This window comes from Artibeus jamaicensis, unplaced genomic scaffold (genome assembly GCF_021234435.1).
Source record: "Artibeus jamaicensis isolate MK-2021 breed Jamaican fruit bat unplaced genomic scaffold, CSHL_Jam_final scaffold_1019, whole genome shotgun sequence".
Taxonomy (NCBI): Eukaryota; Metazoa; Chordata; class Mammalia; order Chiroptera; family Phyllostomidae; genus Artibeus; species Artibeus jamaicensis.
The window spans coordinates 34,704,245-34,723,304 of record NW_026522025.1 but is presented as its reverse complement, the minus strand read 5'-3'; the positions used below and the strand labels follow the sequence as shown (position 1 = coordinate 34,723,304).

The 19,060-nt window shown below is 45.4% G+C and overlaps 1 protein-coding gene across 14 annotated transcripts in view; it reads right to left on the bottom strand.

Moving 5' to 3' along the window:
* LRRC8D (leucine rich repeat containing 8 VRAC subunit D) overlaps positions 1-19,060 on the bottom strand; it is a 122,831-nt gene that overhangs the window by 94,814 nt on the left and 8,957 nt on the right. For 2 of the 14 annotated variants that reach the window (XM_053655623.1, XM_053655619.1), the window contains exons 1-2: positions 16,680-16,767; positions 15,786-15,905 (exon numbers count right to left, since the gene is read on the bottom strand). The gene's annotated coding sequence lies outside the window, so the exon portion shown is untranslated. The other 12 variants (XM_037154404.2, XM_037154396.2, XR_005083819.2 and 9 more) reach the window with 11 other exon arrangements.

The following is a 19,060-nucleotide window of genomic DNA, read 5'->3' as shown; positions in this document are numbered from 1 at the left end:
ACACATCACTGTCAATTAAATGTATCAATCCTCAATTATCTATTATAATTAAAATCTTAATGAAGAAAAGCAACTTATGAATAATTTAAAGTAGCAAACAATTGAATACTGTGATTTTTCATTTGCCTGCGGTAGAATGGCTAAGGGAAATAGCATGGAAGAAAATCAAAGTGTCTGGAATATTCAGAAACATTCTTATAAACTTTGGAAAGACTATTCATCAATTTTTATTTATTATTTTTTAATTTATGGATTTGAGAAGAAGGGAGTGGGGGGGAGAGAAACACCAATTTGTTGTCCCACATATGATGCATTCATTGGCTGATTCGTGTATGTGCCCTGATCAAGGGTCAAATCCATAGCCTTGCGTATTAGGACACATCTCTAACCAACTGAGCTACCCAGACAAGGCAATTTTTTTTATTTTTAAAATTTACCTTTTTAAGTATAATTGGTATACAATCTTATGTTGGTTATATTACTTTCAAGTGTACAATATAGTAATTTGACATTTTTATACCTTAGAGTGTGATTACCCCACCGATTCTAGTAATCATATTCATCAATTTTTAAACTAAATGTAGTGAAACAAATTCCAACCACTTTACATGTATTGACACAATTATTCCTGACGACAACCCTGTAAGGCAGAAATGACCATTTCCTCCATATTACAGATCAGGAAAAAGACAAGAGACATGAAGTTATTTGCCCAAAGTAATGCTGCTAGAAAGTATCTGAATTTGGGAAGCCTGGCTGGCCAAAGAGTGCGTTTTTAACCAACCCACTTTACTACCATTATGGCACAAGTGGATTGGGTTTGCTTTCTCTGTATAAAAGTCCCTGGGGATTAGGCCCGTGGCTGCAGCAGAAGGAGCACAGTGACTCAGAGGCTTTTCTTTTTACAACAAAAATGTAACCAGTGGTTGTAGGGAGTCAGAGATGCAGAGCCTGCTACATGCTGCTTAATAAGTGAATATTGAAAAGAAAGGAAAAGACATGTGCAGACTAGAAAAGCCAAGACCAAGGGCTGCTTCCTCACCTTGACCAGAATTCTGGACTGTGAGGCTCCAGGACTGTCTGGTTACAACACAACTGAATCAGCAAGGAAAGGGAATGCATAGAAACCCCATGTACTTTGATCTCGCTGAAGTATTTGATACAGTTTCCCATGAAGTCAGGACAGTTAAATTGACTGAAATGCATGTGGCTACAAGAACCACTCAGGAGTTAGTAGGTTCAGAAGAGAAATACTGGATATATCTACTAGTATGTGAACGAAAGAACCACAAGGAACAGTATTCAATCTGTACTGAAAAGTTAACTTAGAAATTATTCACACTGTTATAATCACATTTGCATAAAACATTAATTTGGGAAAAGGGCAAACGAGGGAGAAGCCAACGGACTCACCTCAACGAACAGAGGTGGGGAAAAACAAGACACTCAGTTTCATTTTTTGTTGGGAACCGCTCTGCCTGGAGATGTTGTAACTCCCCCATGGCTAAGCCTGAGTGAGCGACCTCCGGAATGTGAGCCACTAAGGAAACAAAGCTCGTCTCTGGCAGCAGCGCTGCTTCTGCTTCATCCGCTGCCCCCAATGCTTGGCTGGTTAGTCAAACATGGGTAAGACCCCTCAAAGGAGGGGCAACCTAAGCCAGACAGGATCACTTGGGAGGCCCTCAAGGAAGGCCTCAGGGGCTGCAACAAAGAGGGAGTGACAGACCCTTGCCCCCTGATTATGTGACATAGCCTGAGTCTCCATTTCCATCTGGGAGAAGCGCTTCCTGGCTCTAATCCACTTAAGCCTAAAAACCTATGCCTGGTGCAGCCCTCTGCCAGCTAGAGTGGGTTCCGGGGTGATCGGGCATAAGAAAGAATTCACAAAGTCCTGTGAAGCCTGCTTTGCTAAGAGTGTTTTCATTCATACAAGGGTCCAAATGGGAAATGAGTATGTCTCCCAAAGTTTCTGCAAACCCCCTTCCTGACAATGACTCAGACTAAGTCCTCAGATTTCTTTGAGATGTATCTACTACTGTTTGATCCTTGCCACCTGACGTTGATTGATGAGCTTTACCTATATTCCTGTGTATTAAAACCCAATTAAAGCTGTTGAAGAAGAGGTTCTTGTTCCTTCTCCTGTGAGAGACTGACCACCTCTCCTCCCCAGGCAGGTCATGTCTTGGTAGTTTCACTTTTCATCTGTGGCGGACAGGGGGTGGGGGGGGACGACTTTGCAGGCAAAGTTGCCCCCACAATTTTTGTGTTCCCTTTAATTTCCAGGGAGGGACAAGATGCCCAGTGGGTAGTAACCACTTCCACACCTGAAATATCAAGACTAAACCAAGTAAAGGAAGCAATAGCTTCTTGGATATGTTTAAAACTTTTAGGACATTAGGTCTCAACTTCAAAAAGCACAATCCTCTATTATTCCACACACCATCAACAAAGTTCCATGGGAAATAATAATTCCTTCAGCAAACACACTGTTGGCAAAACCCAAAGAAATGAAGGGGCTCAGGCTGAGTTCAGAGGCCAAATGAAAATGGCAATGGTGTGTTTATAATCTGGCCCCACTACAAACATGCCTCACAGGCAGAAGGTCATGAGAATGGTGTGTGAACACACGGCAAGATGAAGAACAGCAGAGAAGGAAGACAGAAGAGCTGAAACTTGGACTAACATTCTTTTTTTAAGCATAAATTATAATTTTTAAATTCTTTAATGTTGAGAAGTCACTTTTCCCTTGGTAGAACTGTTCGCCTTCCCAGAAAAAGATATTTATAATGTCAGTAGTTGATTTAGAACTCGAGAAATGGCCTAAACTCAAGCTGGGTCCCAGGAAAGTACAGGTGACCAACATTTCATGCAACTCCTAAAAAGTCTCCAAGGGAACCCTAGATATTCCATTTCCTTCTAAACAAACAACAATAACAACAACAAAAATTTAGCACAAAGGCATAAAAATTAGAGCCATGCTCCACTTTAGATTAATAAATGGGAAAATTTATGAGAAAATGGCAATGCTCTGAAATTATTATTAATATTTATAGAGACTAAAAAACAAACCAAGAACGTAAATACAACTTCCCCAAGGTTTGATTACTGGCCTCCCCCCATGGCTTAAAAACTGTCCACACAATGACAAACCCAAATAAGCCTCAGCCCAGACCCTTTGCCCCAAGGCCCCTAAAGCTTATGCCCTTATCCTAGAATTGCCTGCAGGACTTTGTAAACACAGTTCTCAGACCCCACCTAGACACACAGCACTGAAATCCCTGCACATTTCAGAAACCCCAGGCAACCCTCCAGTGCAGCTGGGCTGAAGACTCCACTGCAGACAGTTACTCCCTGCTTGACTACCACCAGACTGACCATCGGACCAGAGCAAAGGATTTCCCTTCGTGGGAACTCTCAATGGGATAACCTCTAAAGGCAAGGTTCGCTGTGATCCGTCCCAAACTACGTTCCTGCCCCATTCCTTCCCACATCCCTCACTCTGTCACAGCACAGTTCCCCAAACACATCACAAACCTCTTTCAGGTCTCCACACTTTCCTGCCCTAATGTTCCCTCCCCTCTCTCACCATTCCCTACTGGCCACCATCCTTCTCATCCTTCAAGGCCTTGCTTGCTAAGGTTACTTTTCTTTGTAAAATCTTCTCTGGTCTTCCCAGTCACAATCAATCGTTCCTTCTTTTGAGCAAATGTCCAAAAAGTTTAGCTTGTGCAGGAACTACAGCATACGCTGCACGCTGCTCTGAATTATGCTAAATTGTTTACATGCTATTCTCCCCGTGAAAGCAGGGTGCATCTTACATCTTTCACACTGTGTGTGAGGGACGGAGCTAGGTTCAAAGTTTAGTTTTCCTAGTTACTAGCAGTGTAACCCTTGCGAAGTTATTTGAACATATCGAGCCACAATTTTTTAGTCTTTGAAATGGGACCCAAAAAACGATGCCTACCTTCATGACCGGTATGAAGGCACAACACAAGTGTCTGGCCCAACACAGACCACCTAACACGCACCCAAAAGGTAGTTGTTATTACTTATTACCTTTTGTTTCCTATGCTACTAGAATGCATTACAGACTTAGTTAAGTGCTCAAAAATCATTTGCTTTCATTTAAAAGAGAGATTGAGAAGCATTGGCCAAGTAATCAGCAGTGATTTCTTAAAGCCCTCTCTCTACCCAATTTGTTGTTATGAAGGGCATTTAATAATATTTTCTATTGAAAAGTCATCTCTTATTCCCCTTCTCTTTCCCTCGAAAATCAATGCACAAAATCCTAAGGAACAGGCTGGGTCAGTGCCCCTCCTACTCCAGCTTGGCTTTTTGCTTTTAACTACAGTAACTGCCTGCAGCCACAGTGTCGCTGCCCAGAGAATCGCCTGCTTCACCCTTACAACAAACAGCACTTTGTAGTCAAACTGGAGACAAGCCCAAAGTGGGGGGGGGAAATTAAGGAAAAGGAGTGTGGGCCAGAAACTGAGTCAACACCCACACTATCGTCCACACCATCACACAGGTGAGGAGAGAACAGGAAAGGAACGACGTTCAGGTCAATGCAAACCTTCCCCAGCTCCTCCCAAGTACCCACCTCACCACTCACCCACAGAAAATGACTTCAAGATTCCCACAGGACTTGCTGGTCCACTCACTGCCTAACATACATGGCCACTGTTGTTAATGAAACAGTCATACAGAATACTTCCTTACCCTCATCAAACCATTCATGCTGCCTTTATTGTAACCTCTGCCATTCACAGGGGATGAAACCCACATCTTCAGAAACTCAAGGTCACAGGAGAAGGAAGTGCCAGGACTGGAGCTCAAGTCCTCTGGAGCTTCAAATCCCTGGCCCCTCCCCCAGCCCTATATTAATTGTGGAAAGCAATTTTTAAAACATTCTGAGCAGCTCAGCAAATCCATGAGCTATAAAGGTGAAGGCGAAATAATTTTTGTGCTCTTTAAAATAATTCTGAGCCCTGGCTGGTGTAGCTCAGTGGATTGAGCACGGGCCTGCAAACCAGAGTATTTCTGTTCGATTCCCAGTCAGGGCACATGCCTGGGTTGCAGACCAGTTCCCTGCAGGGGACACATGAGAGGCAACCATACATTGCTATTTCTCTCCCTCTCTCCTTCCCTTCCCCTCTAAAGATAAATAAATAAAATCTTTAAAAAAAATTCTGGTGCCAAGAGGGAAGGGTGTCACAGCAACAAGACCCCAACTGCACCCCTTGGAATTTTCAGTAGTTAGTTCGGCGTTGCAGAAAGATACGTTAGCTTTCTGTTCCTAGGTGGACATTTTCCCGACAATTTTATCTATTCGTGTGGTTTGAAAATGGAAGTATTAGGAAAGGAGTCTAATTTTCTCTCTTTTTTTTTTAAAGCAAGCCCTCATCCTGAATTTAATGTGGAAGCCGAGGTGATGTGGAAAGCAAATGAACTTTCTGAAGCAAACGGTGATCCCTGCAGTGAGTGTGAGAAGCAAGAAACCAGTCCTGAAAAGCTCAGATCGCAACACCACCACTGCTTTGGCTCGAATCACAACTCTGCCTCTTTCAGTTCCGTGGCCTTGAGTTCCCAGGCTGCTCAAGGTGATGGGCTGGGGTGGGGGGAGGGAGCGCAGCCGCTCCACGGGGAGCTGAGCCTTGGTGTCTCTGCTACAAAATGGGCTGCTGTGAGGAATGAAGACAGCTCATACGTGTGTCAAGTGCCCCCAACGGTGCCAGGCACATGTGAGTACTGCACAAGTGTTTCCTATTATTATTTCCAGAACAGATTAGTCTCTTTGTGAGCTCTTTTTGAAGTGTATTTTATAAGAAGGTTAAAGAAGACTTCTTGGTAACTCATAATGCCCCAAACCAACACAAAGATTATTTACAGCTTTCACTTCCTGACAGTATCTTCCAGGATTTCCATCTGTGGACTAGAGTCCCTAGAAGAAAACACAGTGGAATCTGAAGAATTTTCTTTCTTCCCAGCAAAAGTGCAAGCAAATGAGTACCCATTCGTTCACTACCACAAGCCAGCTTCCGTAATGAGAAAAAAAAGACCCTTACTGCATTCAACTAATAATGTGGGGGGCACATTTTTAAAATGCATTTTTTATTCTGAAAGCAACCCAAGTGTTAAAAATACAGTTCCACCAGCTGAGAGTTAAGTTGTTCAGATCACACAGACACGACAATCCGAAGGCCTGGAATAAAACCTACTGATGAATCAAAAGGTTTCCCTTCGTAGGAAATGCTGAAATTGCAGGAACAATGTGCTATACTTGGGATGATTAAGAGAAAAATGCTTTAAAAAACCCACTCTCAGTCTAGGAGTCTGGACTCAAATGCGATAAGAGATCCGACAAGGTATCACCTATCTTCTTTCCCAGAGAGGGTGTGAGTGCAACAAATCCCAGGTAAATGATGGACGGATTTTCCCCAGAAGAGCAGATAAAACTGAAGACTGGAGCTCTTGCAGGGTCACAATGCAGGTTTTGAGGTTGAGGCCTGCACAGGGGCACGGAGCCAGGGAGAGGCGCCGAAACTCTGCTTGCAGGATTCTCCAAGCAGTGAGGCCTGGCAGGACAGATGCAACATGCTGCCACTATGGGCACACAAAGGGACTGTGGGGGCTGCTCCAAGTGGCACTGAGCACACCAGGCCTCCACAAGCTGGCGCCCAGAGCCATGTGAGAGCTGGGGGCTGCCGTGCACACCCTTGCAGACAATGTGGTCGTTGGGGCGGGTAGGGAATGAGATGCACAGCAGCCCCCATCATGGTGGTTGGGGAGGAGATGAGTGTTGGACAATTTTCTACAACACAAAGCTTTCTTGGATCACTTTGGTGTATCAGCTGTTCTGTAGTCCCCCTCTTATTTTCCTCCTCTGTATTCTCCTTTTGGACAGAGATACTTTCCCTCCCATTCCAATTCTCCTTTTGTAGAAGCCACAATGCAAGCTAACACGCACACACTAAGAATGGCAAAATAATGGGGCTCTGCCAACCCACATAGATTCTGCACTATTTTAAATATTTACCGGGGCCACAATTTTCCCTACATAACGACAATTCTTTGTTCTCCCTCTCTTCCCTATTACCCTCAAATCAACTTTAAGATATAAATAAATATTCCTCTTCCCTTAGCTTCTGGGGTAAGTGATGTCCGTCATGTCCCAGTGGTACTTACCCCTTCATTCTCTGCCACTGGGCCCCCCGCACTTGTATCATCTTCTGCTAGAGGCTTCCTCCCCGTGCGCTACATATTTTTCCTGGAATCTGTTACTGCTAAGGCAGGACAATCCCTTCAATTGCACCCCCTCCAGATGTAACATATCAAATGTAAAGGGCAGAAATCCTTACTACTACAAGTGTGGGGCTTTCAGTTTAGGTGAGGTATGGAGGGGCCACAAAACAAAGAAATCAAGCTTTCACTTGTTTACCAGTTTAAACTAATTTATAAAATTGTAGTATGCTTTTATTCAAATCCTGTGCTTCCTTTTTTACCTGGCCACTAAGGGGCTATCCATCCTACCCTGAAGAGCCAAAGCCCACAGGCTGTGTCCAGTCCACAAAGCTATTCTGGTAGGTCTGCAGGAAGGGTTTAAAGTGTTGAGTCATCCAATCTTTTAAAATCAGATTTTTATGTCATAATCCAGATTTCTGGCTTACAGTACAGAACCAGAAGATCTGGTAGGACTGGCCCACATTCCCATATGGTAACTATTGGCTGCTGAATAGATCTGCTACACAGACCCTTCAGACAGAACCTGCTCTTTCAAGTTCAGCACAGGTCTACCCCCACCCCACCCCCATTTCTCTACCCTGAGGTTGAGTACCAGCTGCCAGAAATCATCTTACCTGAGGCCCACTTCGGGAAGCATTTGGTACTTGCCTGTGACCCTGAGGGACATTAGCTAATAGCCAACTCTAACTTCCTCTGTCGCTGGCTAGTACAAAAATGACAGATAAAGTTTCTCTTGGTCAGAATTTCCCAGGTACAAATAATTTGTAAGGAAAACAACTTAGAACTAAACAAAAAAATGTTTCATAACCAAAAATATTTGAAAAGAACTCAGTTAAAGAGAGGTAAGGGTCTCTCTCCACCTGTGTGTAAAGGAGGAGGGTGTGTTCGTGCAAGTTGCGGAACACGGCAGACCGTTTCCCAGTGTTAGTACGCAACATAAAACCCCTACAGCAGAAACTGTAACAGAATGAATTCACTCTACGGAAATGATTACAGCTGTACATGTTGCATCTATTTAATAAAGCAGGCTATCAATACATGGTATAGATACATGGGCATTTATTACTTCATTCTTTACTTAGATGACATGAATGATTTGTTCTGAATGCATATATTTGGCAGAGCACTTATTCACCAAGCACTTGGACGTAACCCCTGACAAAAAGTATGTACATCTTTACACACTTGTGGACAGTAGTTATCGTGGGGTCAGACCTAATTAGGAGGAGGGTACAGACTGTGTACTGCTGGCATTCTACCACCAGCTGCTAATAAAAGGAGACAGGGCTAAAGAAAACACCAAAACAAGAGATTTTAAATTACCCTCTCCATTCTAGGGTGAAGTTCCACTTGACTGGATTTACTAATGGGCTGGTATTTCCTAAAACCACTGTGTGCTGACAGAACTCGAGCCTGGAACTTGAGCACGAGGGTGATGCCACAGATCTGCTCTTCCCAGCTGCTGTGCTGCTTCAGCTCTGATCCCTAACCAGGGAGCACAAGCTACATGAGACATGAGGTCCCCGTACACCTCGAACTCCAATCCTCCAATTTGCTCTTTTAAAAAATATATTAATAGGTATTATAAAATGAATACAAAGAAATCGGAGAGAAATCAGAGCACAGTAGATAAGAGAACTTTGAAATAAAAAAGACTAGTTTCAAATCCCACCTCTACCACTTCTGTGTGTTTTTGTTTGATTTTTGCAAATCGCATAACCTCTCAAGCCCCAGTAACCTCATCTGTAAGTGAGAATAAGCCCACCTTCCACCTGGGATGGTACTGAGGATTAAGTGAGAATGTATGTAAAGTCTAAGGCATACCTTTAGATAATAAACGCTTAGTAGTTTATTATTATTAACTCTGTGTAGTCCATAATTGTTCAAATTACTTCTTGACCAGCTAAGTTTAGGGAAAAATCTGGTTACATCTGACGACAAACTAATTTTAAAGCTTCTTCAGTGGGGTGCCACTGAATGCCTCGCAGTGGCTGGTTTCCAAAATATCTGAATATTCAAAGATTCAGACCTGGGAATGAGAACAACCAGTGAGAATTCTGACCAAGGCCTTTCACCCCCGAGGTGATGGGCAGGAGTCTGCCCTGTGCTTCCTGCGTGAGACCTGGAGAGGCAGCTTCTGCTGGTCCTTCAGAGGCGAGTGCTGTCCTCCGCTTTCCTGCTTCGCCCAGCTTTGCAGAATTCATTGCAGTGTTGGTGATCTGTCGATGCTGAGATTTAGCAACAGCATTTATGGGTTGCTGGGGAACTGAAGCCTCCTCTGGCAATGTTCCTAACTATTACCGGAAAGCAGAGGAGGAAAGTAAAAACACGTTTAAGAGATGAAATGTTCACAATGGAATCTAACAATGGGGTCTGAGAACCTTCATCAAGAGTAGGTGTCAAGAGGAGGACACAGGCATCTTGAAAACCCCGGTGCAGCAGCAGTGCCCAGACTTCTGATTTCATGGATCAGTCGAACTTCAAAAGGAAGATTGTCACAAACTGCCAGGTTTTAGGCGACTCATGAGTGACACCCAGAAAGCATAAAAAATATTAACCCCAAAGAAAGAAGAACCCCTCAAGTTTTTTTTTTTTTAACACTACTTAAACTGAGTAAACTTAGCACTAAAATTAAACCAGAAAAGCCTGCTATATTGTCTCGATTCCCAGTTTTGCAGAGTCTGGGGCAGCTGCTGTCATGGACCCACCCGGGAAGCAACTGCTCAAGAATGAACTGCGAGCGGGCCCGGTCCTACCATCCGGTCCGGGACGCAGCGTCTCATGGAGACACCAGGGGCCACGCCACAGAGCATCTTCTATTTTGGCCATCCCCTTCCAAGGATGCAGATGTATCTTTAAAGCTCCTTTGTCTGTCTTGATAACCAACTGTGGGCCTGACAGCCACAAATGTTTCAAAGCCTTTCTGAAGGTGTCTTTAGTCGGTACCCAGCCTGTGCACACAGCTACGTAAGAAGTCGTTCTCAGTTCTAGCTGCACATCACAATCACTTGGGGGCAGGAAGGGCTCTTCTCGAACTGAAACTCCACTCCCAGGCATTCCAGAGGTATGGGCCTAGGCTCATGTATCTTTCAAGTGCAGCTGACTCTCGAACAATATAGAGGGTAGGGGTGCTGGCCATCTCTGCAATAAAAAAATCCACCTGTAACTTAAATCGGCCCTCCACAAGAGAGGATTGCCCACTTCAGATGGAAACTATGTATTCCCCAGACTGATTCTGATGCCAATCAGGGTTAAGGAAAACTGGTACAATATTGTTTCTGCATCCATCCCGAATTTGCCTTATACAGCTTTCAGGTATACCCTGTCACTCCTTCAGGTGAAAAATATGGAGGACCAACCATACGTGGGACACTAGGAAATCAATGGAGGACAGCAGATACAGGAAAGCAAGCAACGGAAATGCCACACTCAGGTTTGCTGGGATGAGGTAACTAACGCAGATTTCCTCTGCCACTGCCCCAGAGGTTTCACAGGCTCAGTAACATCTCCTCTCAGCCATCTTCTCTTCAGATGCTGGAAAACCTAATATTTTTATCAGAGAAACAAACGGGCAAGGCCTGGTTCTCATCAAGTCTCCTGGAATGGGTGGTAGACACTGTATTCTAGTGGGAACGTCCCCACCTCCTAGGTGCCTTTACATCGGTCATTCCGGGTCTGTGCTTTGAACAAAGTACAGTGGAAACTCAATTAAGACTGTGTTTCCAAAATCTCTTTGATGAAGCTTATCATCTTCCGTCTTCTGTGACTGCAAGTGGGACAACACTGTGAAAGTGTTTTTGAAGTCTTTTCCTGGGGTCTCCCACCAAAACACCAGCTTATGACAGTTCCATAATTTCCCCCTTAATACCTGACCTCGTATTTGCCCACAAAGAAACTCACCTGCAAATCTTCTGATAACTAACATGACCCATTACAGTTTCCCTGGAGCAATTCCCCACTGGTTAGTTATTTCATAATTCACAAGAGCTTACTGTCATCTGTACACTTAGAAATTCCACTGTGGGCTCCTTCTTTTGGAGCAATTATGTAAATAAGACCCGAGGGACTTCACTGTTTACACACCTCTAAGCAGAAGGGAAATCTTTATCCTTAGAAATCTTTAGTTGTGGTCTTTAAGGACGACGGAGTCAAATGCTCGCTGTCACCACACCTGTAGGCTGCAGCTAATCACATCATCTCCCTGTGCCTTGGCTTTCTCATCGGTAAAACTCAAGTGTCGATTCGATCCCTGCCATCTATACAATTCTGCCTCCCTATTCAAAACGACACACTGCATCCTTAATCCCAAGGTGACTTCAACTCTCATACAACCTTTCAAAGTATAAAAGAATAGCAAAAGGCTTTCAAATATTTCTTCCCTCAAAAAACCTCGTATGTCCATAAAACATCCCTTCTCATAGTAATATCCTTCTTTGCCAGGGACAAAGACAGGTCTCACGCGTGGGCCGGTGCAGCAGTGGGAGCAGGCCGACAGACCACACGCCAGCAAGGGGTCGGGCACAGCAGACATCCCTCACCAAGAAGAGTCTGTACGTGTGGCCTCTGGGATCTGGAGTTCGGGTCCAGCCCTCGCACACTGTTGGATGGCTGCCACCTGAGCCAAGCAGCTTAGTTAAGTCTGGCTGGTTGGAGAGATCTAGAACATTTGGAGAACCTGGCACTGAGTCACCTAGGATGTCCGACCTGCCTGCTTCAAAAGACATCTGAGAGTGGTAATTTCCTAATATCTTCTCAGTGAAATCTGATAAGTAAGAAATTATGCCAACAACAAGCTGCAGCCTTTTTCTGGGAAGATAACTTGTTTCTATGCCCCAATCCTCCCTCCTTCTCCAAATGGAAAGCTGTCACTACTTAAGTATTTTGGGCATACCATCTAAAAGGTAAAAAAAAGCTTTGCCTGAGTGGGAACCCAATTTACATGTGGTTTTTGCCAGTACCTGTATCCTGTTTACCTCTTCACAGATTTCAAGAGCAACTCTGATCCCACGAGCTTTGCAGATTGGCACAGAACATTAAACGTTCTCCGCTATATGTCTTAAGAGAATTACGAGACCCTTAAAAATGGAGTACAGATTTCAGAAGCTTGCAACAGACTCAAATCATTTCAGAAGGGCATCTCAGGTGCAAACGTTAGCAAGAACTAAAAAGCAATGTAGCCTGGCCACGAACACAGATTTGCCAGAAGCTCCTAAACTGCGGGCTGGAATTCACTTCGATCACCTGGCACTCCAGCTCTCAAATAGGAGCAGCAGTGACAAACCACTAGGTTTCATGTAGTATTAATACTAGTGACAACAAAGCTTTGGGCAAAGTCATCTTCTACTTCCTTCTCAATTGATTAGAAGACAGAATCGAAACCCTAAAATCTCAAAAGGTCTGAGCAAGGAACCAAAATAAACAGGACAGCACTGAACAGGGACCAAAACAAACCAAGACTTCCACTCAACTCCTCACACACACAAATCTGCCCAATGAATGTAAAATGGAGCAACTCATAAAACAAGTATCTGGGAGTTCTGACTACCCAGAATGTATACATGAGTCTGTGCTACACACTGCTTTTCATTTTTTTCAAGGGCAGTAATGTGAGGTTAAGCTGTAGTAAGTAGATGCCTATGCTTTGGTGTCAGGAAAAGAGCTGTCCTACTGTGCTGGTGGCTGACTAGATCACACCTCAATTATTCAATTCCAGACCCCCCTTACTCTCCGAGATGCTAACACACTGAGGGGACACCTAGAAACCACGTACCATGTGGGATTGTGAAAAGGGCTGGGACTGTTTTGCACTGAGAAAAGTTCATTGCATGGAGACATCGTACTGTTTTTGTGCACTAAAGGGCTATCTATGCTGCTGTGCAGGTGGGTAGTTCCAGAGGAACAGAATCAACAGAATGCACTTTGTTACACCAGGCAGTCTTCAGCTCAAACCATCACCATGCACATGGTCCAAAGACACAATGGCATGCCTTCAAAAGTACAGCAGGTCCTCGAATGACATTGTTTTATTCAAAGTTGTTTCACTGTAACACTGATAAGATACTGTAGGGAATGAAAAGTCTTATTTATATCACTTAGCCTATGGTAAAAACAATCTTCATCATATTACCGTCTCACTTAAAGTTGCAGAACGCATTGAAGACATTAAGTGAGGACATTTAACAGAATTTCCTGTTCCTTGGGAATTTAAACAGAGGCTGCCTAGCAATTGTAAAAATGCACTCACGTTCGACTAGGACCTCTCTAAAATTCCAGTTCTCCATTTGCCCAATATTATACTGCCCTGCTAACTCATCTGCTATGATCTCAAAAACGCCCCCTCTTCTTGTTAGGATCTGCCTAGATCCTGACCACATGGGGCCCGAGCACAGCAAGTCTCCTAGACTGCCCTCCTAACCTCAATGTCTTTCCGCACATGTCAAGAACCATTTTCTTTTAAAGGACTGTTCTGAGACGTAACTTTACTCCACAGTAGCCTTTATGTGCACTGACTTGAGCAGGGTTTCTCCACCCTGGAGCTACTGGCATTTTAGACAGGATAATTCTTTGTTGGGGGGCAATAAGCTGGGCCTCGCAAGATGTTCAGCAGGATTCCTGGCCTCTACCCACTAGATGTCAGTAGCACCTGCCTCCAGCTCTGACAAGCAAAAATGTCTTCAGACATCACCAAATGTCTGCTGGGAGGCAAAACCACACCCTGCTGAGAACCACTCTTCTTGAGGCCAATGATTAACATCACTATCATGTGGTTCAAGTTTTCCACTAACTAGATCCTCTCTACCTTCTGTCATCGGTCTTGTTCTCTGCTCCAGCCAGGCAAACCTATTTACTATTTTTGACCTATGAAGACCTCAAAGCTTCCCCTAATGTGTGTTCCCGCCTGCTTCTCCAACACACACAGCAATTCCATCTGGCTCCAAACACCATTTCCACTTCAGTATTCTTTCACCTCCTTGACAAATGCAAATATTCCCTTCCGGTGCACCTGTCTTACCTGCCCTTGTTTAAGAATCCTCTCCTTCCTTTCTAAGTCATCACAGCACCCACTCTGATTCTCTGCGTTCTGCTGGTACTCAGTAAATACTAACGGTTATTTCTTAGAATATCAGACAGCAGCTCCAATTAAAGATGAAAAATATGTGAAACCCTTTACCAAATACCATTTTAAGAACATGTGATCATGAGTAAAGTTTTGACAAAACTTTACTTTGTTCATAGCCAGTCCCAATTTACCTATAGTATCGAAACTTAACCAAGTATAATCTCCAAAATACAGCTACTAAAACAAGTTATTATTAACAAACACATCAAAATTTTCTAAAATTAATCAGAAAGCACTGCACAATACCAAATTTAAGAAAAAAAGGCCACGTTTTAACCAAGGCATGTTTATTTTTTTAAACCTTGGCAGGGAGAAAAAGATAGAAATATGGCTCAATACTTTTAATGTTTCATCATGCACTACTTGACATTGCCATGGGGCACAGTGGGGGACAGGGTCACCCAAGGACAGTTTCCTCTCCAACCTCCTAAGGTGTTAAGTTTTAATCAGCCAAGTACACACACATACACTTCAATACAAAGGCAACAAATCTAAGATAACACAGTCAAAGATATAAATAAATCATGCCAAGTCAAGACTTTGAATTTTCCCCCCTAGCTTCATGAGTTACCTAATCATTTTATGGGAGGCTCCTAAATAATGTAGAGAAACCAAACACTCCAAATCAACTTTGCCAAATTTGTATTTTAACCACCTAATTTTCATCTCAGGATCTTTCTTACATTGCTCTTGAATTTTTAACGTTGAGAACAGGAGGGGCAACAACTCTAATCCTGTCGTAGCTAATGGGTAGATGTTCAGTCAGGATTTATAAACCATAAACAAATGCTTTATGAAGACCCCACTAACTGGTTATGGTCCAGAATTCTTCCCACAGGTCTGTAAGAAGCCGAGGCCCCAGCAGCTTTACTGGGGAAGGTCTGAATCACTGTCATTCTTGGCACTTGGAAATGCCCTTTGGTCGTTTACAAGGTAAACAGCGCTCACCATTACTGCGCACAGGAATTCCCAACCGGTCCCAGACTCTTCCAATACCAAGCACTGAACACATAATAGGTGGTCAGTAAACACTGCCTGAATGGAATGTTATTATTGAAGGGGCTAAGGGCCATTTCCAGAGATTAGGTATCTCTTTACTACTACATCTCTTTCAAAACACGTCCTAACAGGGGTTTTCCCCCCGAACAAGAAATATTTTTTCAAAGTCAAGGAGGAAAGGAAAAAAATCTGCAAAGCTGAAGGAGCTATGTATGAACCCAAGTGATTCAAGGGGGGCCCACTGACGGCTAGGACTCCCCAACACCTATTCCCCAGCTCTCCGCTTACCCTCTGAGTGATAGCCCTCTCTCCCCTTTGTGCTTTTTCTTTCTGAAAACCCTATCTTCCCACCTTCGCCCACACGCCCCAACTGTGTACCAGGTGGGACCCCACATCCCACACCCTCTCTCCAACAGGGACCTACCTCTCTCTCCTCCCCACGACCTGTAGCAGCTTTTCTTCACTGTGGCAGGTTTTTTTTTTTTTTTAAAGAAACCAGAACCTTATTTCTTCATCCGTAAGAGATACCCCAAATAAAGGACCCCTGAAAGAGGAAAGCCTCTATCAACCCTCGAGTAAGCGAAGGTGACAGTTCACTGGGCGACCATACCCAGTCCTACTCCTTTCCAAGCCCCTTAACAAGATTCGAGCACAAGTCCCGCTCCCAAGTGCCCACGCTTCCAAACAAGCTAGAAGCGGATTATACCGGTACCCAACCCGGAGATGGCCCGCGGCGGGTTGGGTGCACCTGCACGCCCCCGGTTCCCTCCTCCCGGCGCCGGGGGCGGGGCACGGCCCCACATTCCCGTTCGGCTCCCCCAGCGCGCGAAGGAGACCACGGGGAACTGTTTCTGGAGAAGTTAAGGGCTCACCTTCTGGGCACCCGGCCAGCAAGGCCAGACACCAAACACCCACCTCTAGGAGGAACCGGCGGAGCCGCACCCAGGTCTCCCCGCCCTTCCGACAGGGAGGAGGGAGGCGAGGGAAGGGAGCGCGCGCGCGAGGGGGAGCCGGAGGGGGCGGCACGGCCTCTCCTCCCGCAGGGCCCACCGCCTGCGGCCCAGGCGTCTGCCGCTCAAATGGCCCAAAGCAGAACAACCTTCCGGGCCCCAGGGGTCATTAGCCGGAGCACTGCTCAGCCCGGCTCGCCATCCGCTACGCCCCTTTCCGCCCCTTCGCTGCGAGTTCGCGGCCGCAGCCTCCGCTCGGGCCGCGGCTTCCCCGAGAAGGACGCCTGCGTGGCGCCGGCGCGCTCCGGCTCGGACGCGGCTCCCACCTGCGCAGCGCCGGCCCCTGCCCTGCGGAGGTGCGCACCCACCTTGGGGGGCAGCCCAGGCAGCTCGGCCGCCGAGCCACGGCTTATGCTGAGGCGGGAGGTGGCGGCATCACCTGCGGCGGGCGGCGGCTGCACCCGGACGCAGCGGGGCGGCGGAGGCGCGCGGCGCCCTGGACCCTGCTCCCGCGGCCCCGCCCGCGGCGGCCACCTCGAAGCGCGGCGGAGGAGCCCGGGCACCACGGGCGGCGGCAGCGGCGGCGACCGGAGCAGCAGCACATGACTCTGTAACAGGGGGAATTAGACAAAGCGTAACATGGACTCCGGGTCCGTGCAGGCGCTGCTGCTCCAGGACCAACCGCAGCCGGCGAGCTCCGCGACTGGTTCGGCCGCAGCCAATGGGGCGGGCCGGGGCCTCCATGTGATTGCGAGCGCTTTCCTCCGGTCGCGCCGCCGCGCTCGCCGAGGGTCGGGGCGCTTCCGCAGCCCAGCGGGCGGGCTGACCAGACCTGGGTGTGGGGCGGGTCTGGGTGCCCGAGGTCGGCGACGGGAGGCCGGAGGCTGCTCCACACCGGGCAGGTGCCTGGGGCGGGGAAGAGCGGCAGCCTCGATCTTCGTCCCCGAAATACTGTCCAACTCCTGCCTGGGCAGGACGTGGTGCCAGACAGTCCCTGTCGTCAGGGGAGAGTGAGAAAAGGTCAGGAACATTTGCCTTTCATAGGTTTATCTGTTGACTGACTAAAACTCCAATATTAAGACTTGGGGAGGAATGCAATGAAAAGGGGAAATTTCAGTAAAGTCATGTAAGCGGCTTCCAACACTAAGGAGAAAGTACTTACCTAGGATTTGGGGCGCACACAGCTTTATCTTGGCACAAATAGCTTCCCAGCCTCGTTTGCTCTGTCTCTGCTATTAAAGACGTATTGGAGGGTCAGTTCTTGTAATCCGAGTCTACTCTTTTTTTCCTCATTCCTTTTTGCCAGAAATGTCCTGCGTCTGAAGAAGGCAAATGAAGAGGGTGACCTCTGCTAAGAGTTGTTTTCCAGCCTGATAGTTTTCCTTCTTGTTTTTGTTGTAAGATCAAAGTACGCATATTTGAAGTCTTTTAAGTGGTTGGGGAGGAGCAAGAGTCAAGAAATAAAGTCAAGAGGGATGTTTTGAATTGTTGGGCTTTAACAAGACAAATGGTTCCAGCCCAATACTTCGATATCTCCTTTTACCCGAATCTCCCCATTTCTGTGAACAATGGGAAGTCCCACCTCGCCTACCAAACTCTCTCCATCTCGGCGAGTGTTCAATCACCTCATCACCTAAAATCTTCATAAGCATGCTGCACAAAATGTTAACACGTCCTCAGGAAGGTGTGGGTTCAGATATAGTGAGGCATCCCAAAGAGTGGTGTTCTAGGGTGTCAGGAAAGGCTTTGGAGAGAAGGGGTGCTAGAACTGACCCTTGGATGGGGAGCACTGGTTCCTCAGGAGCTAGAAGTAAAGTAGAGCAGTCCTGACCGGGAGGAGGACGAGCAGAGTGGACCACAGGGACTGTCCTAGACTAGTTACAGGACAACATTAGGTTGTGAGCCCTCCTGACCTCTAGCTTTCTCACTTTTCCTTGACTGTCATGCCAGCATACTCTCCTATTCCAGACACTCAGCCAAGAAGGAGGTGTGTGGGCAGGAGCTGCATGTCAAGTGAGCTAATCACAGCACCACATTTGCCGAACTGTGAGGTTAGAGCTGTTTTAAAACTATCATCCAGTGGTGTGATGTTTTGATTAAAAACATCTTACTATTATAATTAGTTTGGAATGGTTGCTGTCTATAAAAACACTTCCATATTTTGATCTTCACTAGGTTTTGAACTGTGGTTCCGGATTTGAGAGAAATGTGTTTCCAAGATGGTTATAAATCGAGAAAAGAAAAAGTAATACTTGGGAAACAGTCAAATGTGGAGAAACAGCCATTCTCATACACTATGAGTGTTGAGTATAAATTGGATAAATTCTTTTGGAGGACACTTTGGCAATTTTTGATAAAATATATATGTGTGCTCTTTGACCAGGTAGTTCTACATCTAAGAATTTATACTTTGGACATATTTTTGCCAAATATATGTATTTTAGTAATACAGCTATGTACAAGAATATATGTCTAGATATGTTGATTGTAGTATTGTTCATAACAGTTAAAACATATAACCATGTAAAAGCCAAATAACATCCCAGTTGGGAAACTAGTTAAGCAAATTATGCTGGATCTGTAGAAGAAAACATTAAACTATTAATAAAAACAGGATAGATCTGTTTGTACTAACATGGAAGAATGCCTAAAATCTATAAGTGGAAAAAAGTAAATCACAGAACAATATGAATAGTATGGTTCCATCTTTATTTGTATTTGTCTTTATATACTTGTTATAAAATGTATC